The following is a 7,801-nucleotide window of genomic DNA, read 5'->3' as shown; positions in this document are numbered from 1 at the left end:
CAGGCGGGGTCAGGGTGAGCTCGGGAGGTGCCACCCACACCCTGCCCCTCTGCTGGTGCTCTCTGTGCCGAGCAGATCCGTGGTGCAGGGATGTTCCCAGCTGCACCACCCACTTCCAAGGAGACATTTTCAGGTGCTGGCATCAGGAGGAGAAAATGTGACTCGCTCTTCAAGTCTGTTGTTGTTTACAGAACATGTGTCTCAAACATTAAACAATGCCGTATGTGATGCTGAATATAGAGCCTTCTTCCTCTGCCCAAGAATAGAACTTTATCAAAATGAAATTTCCTGCTCATTTGAGCCTGTCTCCATAGCAACAGAACTGTACACCTGTGATGTACAGGCAGAAGCTGTTACAACCTCTGAACTAGGCAGAATGAGCTGTGCTCCATCCCCCGTGGAAGGCAGAAGTGCATCTCTGATGTATCCATGGCACATATTCCTATATGCTACCTATGTGTGCTCCCTATATACAATCATTTTATTCGGGATTACCCTACTTACATTTGGTAAATAAATACAAATATGCTACTTACATGAAGTTGAACACTTGCAAAAATTCAATCTATTCTTGTCCTGAGGGAAGACTTTCCAATGCAAACATTACACAGAATAAAAGCTTGTGCTTACATTTGCTTCTGTAAGAATTTCCTAATTCAAAAAATTCATAAAATGCCTCACTCTTGCAAATCTGCCAACCTGTTAATAGTACATCATTAAAAGAAAAAAGCAACTGCATGCTGAAATATTTAAATATTATTTTAATAGTAAACTGGAAATAATTATGCACCTTTGGCTATCCAATATTGCAAATTGCTATTCACTCCATAACTTTTAGTGAAATTGAACTCACCAATAAGAAACAAATGGTTGCATTTTAAAGCAACCTGAAATTATTTCCCCAGGTCATTCATAAGGTAGATCATTACAGAGAAACGTTTTCTTATGCAAATAAAAAATAGCTTGCTAATGCAATGGAAATTATATTTTAAGCTTCCTACATTTATTAGCTTATTTAAGAAGAGGCAAACTTCAAAGAAGGATTTTATTTGAAATACATGCAGAGTAAAAATCTACATAATGATGGCTTTTGCTCTCAGATATACTGCATAACATATAGATGAATTGTCTCTTTCTGACGACATTTGCTTGTTCTTGCCTTTGCTTTCAGACCTAGCCTCTCTTCCCCTCTTAACTCAGCATTTCCCATTACTGAAGGCAGGGCAAGTTGCAAGCAAAAGGAAGAAATATGATAGATGATACATGGGTCTTGGCAAAGTTCATTACATCAGATTGCCTGAATTTTTAATACCACTCCTTGATACAGTGGGCTTGACTTTTTTCCCCCAGCGTTATTATAACCCTCAGTTCTATGCCAGCAAAAATGGGGCTTCTGCTCTCAGAGTAAAATTTCTAGTCCTTTTTCAGCAAATGGGTGGACAATGTTGTTTTTCCCTTGCAGGGGACAGAGAAGCCAGGGCCTGGGGACTCCCCCTTGTGCAGGCTGCATCCAGCACAGTGCTTTGGTACAGCCAGTGACTGGATGAAAAGGGAAGGGAATTGATCTTTCACCCACACCTTAAGGACAGGAGGCAATGATCCCCAATTTTTTGTGGTATTTGTAACAGCTATTTACTTTATTTTCTCTTTCTGAACTGTGGTTGTTTTCAGATTTTCTACTAGGGAATATCTGTCTTATATAAGCTGCTAATACTCTGCTTTAGGCAGAACATGGTGCTTGGAGCTTATGTAGGCTGATTTCAGGGAAACTAGCAGCATTATTGATTTTCATTGGGCTTATTAGGATCAGTGTAACATGCACTTTTGCTATACTAGATTGTATTTGTCTTTCATCATGAAATCTCATTACACTAAAAAGAAATGGAAACAAGTTGTGCAAGTAAAAGATTTTGCAGGGTACTCTAATGAAATTACTCTGTATCTGCAAAAACACACTATGTATGTAGGTCATTCAAACCCTGAATGCTGCTGGTCAGACTGTTCTCATTTGCTTTTGAAAATTAAGAATAGATTCTCCAGCCTTAGCAGAATTATTTCAGATTTATGCTAACATAATTGAAGTTATAGGTTGGTTTTTGAAGTAGCTGTGCTGTCTGAATTCTGTTGTTGAACCAGTGATTTACTAGGAAAGAGAACTTCCAGTTGTTTGTCTGCTTGCAGCTGGTATGGATGATATTACCACATTATAAAGGTGTGAAATCCCCGTGGCTGTGGCCACACTCCTAAACCCCCAGCCAGGATGAGGAATGAGAAACACGGTTGTTTACACCCTTTTTGCTCTTGTGGGACAGCACCTCATTGTGATTTGCCTGTTGACATCGGTGGAGGAAGCATGAGCTGGCAGCACAGCAGATCTTCTCAGCGCAGCATCAGAGGCATAAAATCCTCCCTCCTGAAGCTCAGAGGAGATCTGGTTACCGCCTCAGCTTCCCTCTTCCAAGACCAATTCACTACCAAAGCTCATATGTCCAAACCCAGACTCTTCACCCATATTCCTGCAGCTGCAGACAGTGCTGAGACTTTCCCATATTCTGCTGGCAGGGAGAAGGTAAAGCTGTTTGTGTGATTCCCATCCTGTGAGTGCCTGGACTATTTGGGAGAGCAAAACTCCTCCCTGTGGGTACCCTGATGCCATTGAAATAATGTGCTCAGGGCTGTGCAGGCTGAGGATGGCAGCAATGCTCTCTTGCCTGCAGTGGGGAGGCAGAATGCCTGGGCCATGTCTCCGTGGGGCCAGACCTCCTCTTGTGGCCTGTCAGCTTGCAGGGTTGAGGAAAGGGGGTGTGCTTTATTTTTGTTTTATCACCTCATTTTCTTGGCACTTGAAATTGGCAGTGGGGAAAACATTCCTCCCAGATCTATACTCACTCTGTAAGAATGGATCAAGACTTTTGAGCTGTCAGGAAAAAATATCCTCCTTTGACATGTTTTGATGATGCCTCTAAGAAGAGCACATTTCCTAATGGTCAGGATGCTTTTATTTTCATAGATGTTCTACATCTGGAGAAAGCAACATTCTTCTGAGAAAGAGAAAAATGATTTTGAAGAACTCTGAGGAGGGACTCTCAGGCTTCCTTTCCTAACACATGAATGTATTTCAGACCATAGAGAGTGAGCTGTGGAAGGTACCAAAATGAGCAGAAAGCACCCAGTTAAAAACCAAGCTATAGAATAGATGCTAAGAAGAAAAAATTCAAGATACAAAGCTGCAGTTTCAAAGTTACTTGGGGAATACAAATTTTGCATTATTGACAGTCTGTGATTTAATGACATTGCACAGTCAGCTCTTAGGCAATCTTGAGTCATTCCCTGTTGATCCAATGACACTGTACTCTTCTGCTTGGAACTGCCTACTGTTTTATGGGGCTTAATGGAGAAATTTTGGTATGGGCTAGGCATGAAGGTTTTTTTCAGAACTTTTCAAACTCAGCAGCAAAATCCTAAAGAGGAAGCTCTCCTGGATATAGATGTGACAGTCTTATTTATTTGTGAAGAGGAGTCTCAAACTGCTGAACACACAGGTTTATGGGAAAGAGCTCTCCTGTGTTGCTGACAATCAGTACATTTTTCACTCACAAAATGGTGCTTTCTGCTAATGCTACAGTATAGTAATCAAAAGCACCTAATCCAGCTGATTAAAAATTCCCTGTTGGGCTTTGCTGACCAAATGAATACAATTAGTAAGACATTTCAAGTAGGGAATTTCCTGCAAATACTGATATTCATAGACTTTAAATTAAAACTATGATATGTAAAATTACATATCAAATGAAGAGAGATCTTATTCCTTGGTGCATCTAACTGAGATCCATTGTTGATATGTGGCAGGAGATATTTTATTCTACAAGTGCAGGTAAGCTTTTCACTCAGACCTCAGCTTTAGAACCAAATTAATTGTGTGATCAAAGCATTTCTTTTTTACGTCCTCCCAAAGAAACCTAGCAAAAAAAAAGTCCCTTAAGTAAGTCAGCTCATGTAAGCAATGGTAACAGGTGCTATGGGTAGTTGTGGAGATGTTGTTTGTTTAATATTAATCTAAAATAATTTAAATTGCATCTTAATAGCCTTATTTTATGTCTCTTATTTTGATTTTAAAAATCAGTGCATTCCCCTTAGTGCAGTTAATAGGGTCAGCCTGTGAGCCTGTGCTGGTTACCATGCCTTCAGTCATGTGGAATCCAAACAGCCATTATAATTTGTTTCTAAACAGATCAAGAGCTATTTACCATCTCAATGTTTTGTGCACAGCTGGGTGTCTGGCAAACATCCAATATCCATTAACATTTAAAAATTAGTCCCATAATGCATCTTTTCCGTGGCTTGAGGAGTATACACACTGACACATGTTGGGAACCAATTATATTTGCACCACCATTAGTCTGGCTGCATTCAACTTCCCAGTAAATGAGGGCTAATTTAGTTTCCAGAATTGTGTATCTTAAATTCATGCAATGACCTTAGCAAAAGCAGAGTATCTGAAGATATAAAGAAGAAGGAAGTGTTCAGAAAGAATAATGCTTCCTTTTCTTCTGCCTAAACCATAAGAGTAGATTATTATTTGACTGTTTCCAGTATCCATGCCTGGCCTTAAAACCAGATTCTTTTAATTCAATACTGCTACAATTCATGAGCAGACTTTGGTTGGGAAGAAATCACACTAATATGGTAAACTAGCACACCCTCCTTGCTCAGATCAAACCTGCTAATGGACCTTTTTATAATAGCAATTTAGCCCTGCCTGTAGCAGGTCTAACTCTTCAGGTTCCCAACTGATTTTAAGTGTTCTATTTTCCTACCAGCAGGAAAATAAGAAATACAGATTTCACAGTAAGTGCTATCTACATTGCTTGTGAAATATATTCTAACAATGCCATGGAAGTGAAATGACCCTCACAACTGGCAGTTTGGCATAGAATTTTAATGAAAATGAAGAAATACAAAAATATTTTGAGAAGTATATTTGCCAAACCTCTGCTGCCATGAGAAATTCCTTCAATAATATCAGAGGTGAAATGGGATGTCTGGCTTGGGGGATGAGAGTGTAACACCCTTCCTTGCAGCATGTCAGCACAGCTCTCAGTAATCAGATTCTAGACTGATTGACTTCTGCTGCTGCAACGCACTGCACAAAGCTTCTCTGAGCTCACCCAGTCTCTAGCAGGCTGCTTAATAAAGCTAAATTGCTCCTACAAACACAAAACCATTCAGCAGCCTTTTGGAAGTAAGAGCTGGTTTAAAAGTAGTGTTTTTCCTTAACATTCATCTGAACCAGTTAGAAACTCAGGAAGGCAAGAGTTTTCTAAATGGGCATACAGCAATACAGTGCAGCAAGCCTCCAGGTGAGGGGTCTGCTTCCTCCTACAGCTGTGCACATCTGCAGTAACTCTGTCCTCTTGGCACAGTTGTTTGAATGGAGCTAACTGTAGGATTCTGTCTGGAGTGAGGCTGTAGGTTTATAAACAGCTCCATGAAATTTTAATGTATAGAAATAGTTATTTACATATTTACATATGTTTAAAATGCAGTATTTAATATATAAAACTTGTGTTACATCCATATAGTTCAGAGTTAGACTTTGACAAGTATTTCTTTATTGTATCAGCACCTTTTTCCTTTTACCTTTTGTCAAAGAAAGTATCTTTCAGTGAAATGGCCTATTCTTGAAGCTGCCCTTTTGAAAAAGTTCACTGTACATTCAGTATTTATAGATGCTGTTTATACTGTCTTTCTCTCAAAAGACATGGCTTTTTATTTTATTGCTTTCAGTGAAACCCATGCTTGTAGTCTCTGACAATAATACATTTTCATGCATCATTGGCAATACAAGGCTTCATTTAGACTATTGATTTACATTCTTACTGTATTAGGACTTGTTAGTGTTTCATACCTTCTTATTGTTTGGTGATTGACCTTTGCAGATTTACAGTACATAAGCAATTAGCCAGTAATAGGTTAAATTAATAAAGAAGATTCCTATCAAATTTGGGGGATTCGCAAATCTATCATGTTGTGGTACTGTCCATTTCTTTATTTATATTCCTCACAGCTGTGGTTATAAGCTGAAGCCCAAGTGCAGTAAATCCTTGTACGATTTGCTGGGTAAGTGGGTAGGGATGGGAACTGGCAGAAAGGTTGAACTGTTTTCTTGTTCTGTCTTGACAGTCTCTTTTGTTTTTCAGCTGTGGATTTAACAAAACAAAACTAGAGCTAATTTTAATTTTTAATTAAAGTCAATAGCTTATGTTCATTCTGATGTATTTGGTACAAAGAAGAATAAAAGAAAATACAGAGAGAAGCTTGAAAGAGAAATGCATTTCTTCAGCTTAATTATTTAGTTTCCAACTAAGAAACAGCTCTGCAGACGTCGATTATCCTTCAGGGATATCTTAGAAGAAGTGAGCAATTAGCTTGATTTTCTGTTGAGTATGTAGCTTGTGACTCAGTATGTGATCTATTAAAAAGATGATAATTCCTTTTAAACTGTGTCCTGATATACATGGAGCCTTTTGCTGAAGATAAAAGTCAGTGGAGTAATCCAGTCCATCACCATGTGAGACACAGCTTTTCTGACTTGCTCCACAACAGACAGTGGTAATTTCAGGTGTTCCAAGGACTGTAAGAGTAACAGAAGGGTGAAAGAGGACGGTAATGGTCTCCTGTTAAAAGGTAACCTGGGATACTGCTTAACACTCTTCACAGCTTTAAGCATGCTTTCCCTTAGAAGCAGAGTCTAAAAGAAGGGCAACAATTCTTTGGTGGAAAAAAAGTCTCCTTGCACCAATTTCTGTAGGAAAGCAGTGACTGTTCTACCCCCAGCAGCCTGGAGTCTTGGATGGGGCTGTGAATGGAGACCAGCAGCTTGGGAAATTCAGGCAAGGCTGCGTGGGAAGGGCTGTGGAGAAGGGCAACAGAAGCTATGGCCCATCCTGCTGCCATCCAACCTTCCTGGGGCACTCCGGCCCTCGTAGGATCAGTGCTGGGTCACCACCCACACACAGCACCACGGTCCTGGGGCAGACTGCACCAGGCACACTGGTAAGAAGAAAGCAGGAACTGGAAGGGATATTTGAAAGAGTTGTATGATAAGCACAACCTGTCTGTGAGTGCATAGACTCTGCTGCCACTGCCCTGTTTCCAGATTGCTGCTGCTGGATTGAAAATACCCAGACTGTGGAGCTGGGGGTTACATGTCTGCTGGCACTTGTGTTGCACAGCTGGCTGGAACATATAAACTCACAAAGTGCCCAGATTTCACACAGGAAAAGTTGAATGCACACTTTTGCAGTTCATGGGTTCGGTGTTTTTTGGTTGCAGTTTTTTTGGTTGGTTTGGTTTGCGTGTCTTTTATTACTATTATGACATTCAAATTCTACTACAGGGAGATACTGGAGAGTTCGAGCTTAAAAAATTAAGTGACTTGCACGAGGATGAAGTTTGCATGTACCACCAGATTTCCTGTACACCTCAGTCCCACTCTGAGCACCTCCGCCTGTCAAACTGTGCTCCTCCAAATGCACACTGAGCAGATACTCAGCCCTTGATGGGCCTAAATTAGTAGGCACCTGTATTTCTGACATTGACGCTTCCATGGTATCTGAAATCTTGCTTCTGGTCATGTTTAAAAGTGCCACAGTCCTGTCAGGACTGAGCAATGTGGTATCTAACTTGTACTTTCATCTGCAACAGGAACCCAATGCTCTAATGTTCCATGACAGCAAAATCTGGGTCTCATCCCTTCAAGGCCAGACTGCTCTGAATCCTTTCTGCACCTTCCCAGCAT

Source organism: Corvus brachyrhynchos, unplaced genomic scaffold, assembly GCF_000691975.1.
Source record: "Corvus brachyrhynchos isolate BGI_N302 unplaced genomic scaffold, ASM69197v1 scaffold101, whole genome shotgun sequence".
Taxonomy (NCBI): domain Eukaryota; kingdom Metazoa; phylum Chordata; class Aves; order Passeriformes; family Corvidae; genus Corvus; species Corvus brachyrhynchos.
Note: the sequence above shows the minus strand (reverse complement) of the source record.